Genomic DNA, 483 nt, shown 5'->3' with positions numbered 1-483 from the left:
CCCGGCAACATCTAATCTTTAGATCAACAGGTTAAACCAAATCCAACCCAAAGTCAGAGTGTCTCTGGCGATGTGGGCAGCGTTCAGTCACCTATGCAAGGCTGAGAGGAAAACAGCCAAGATTCCGCATTGTAGAGCGTTTCTCAGTTACTGTGTTCAGTGGGTTAGGTACCCGAAGGGCATTTTCGTCTTAGGATATTTTCCACTTAAAATTGATTTATCCAGATAAACTTCAGAGTAAATCAAAGATCATCTGTATTTATTAATAGGGAGTAGAGTGATCCCTCCAAATTCGATTTTTATTTGACAGCACATCTTTAGTTATTCTAGGGGCTGTGCATACCCACATAATTTTAGAAGTAAATAGTGAGTACAAAAGGCATTGCTTGAAACTGTATCAAATAGACTAGTTTTGGGGAGAACTGACACCATTTTTTATGTAGATTGTTTCATGTTAAGAACAGAGTCTGTCTTTGTTCATCA

This window comes from Microtus ochrogaster, chromosome X, assembly GCF_000317375.1.
Source record: "Microtus ochrogaster isolate Prairie Vole_2 chromosome X, MicOch1.0, whole genome shotgun sequence".
Classification (NCBI taxonomy): Eukaryota; Metazoa; Chordata; class Mammalia; order Rodentia; family Cricetidae; genus Microtus; species Microtus ochrogaster.
The sequence above is the reverse complement of the archived record's forward strand: the minus strand, read 5'-3'. Positions refer to the sequence as shown.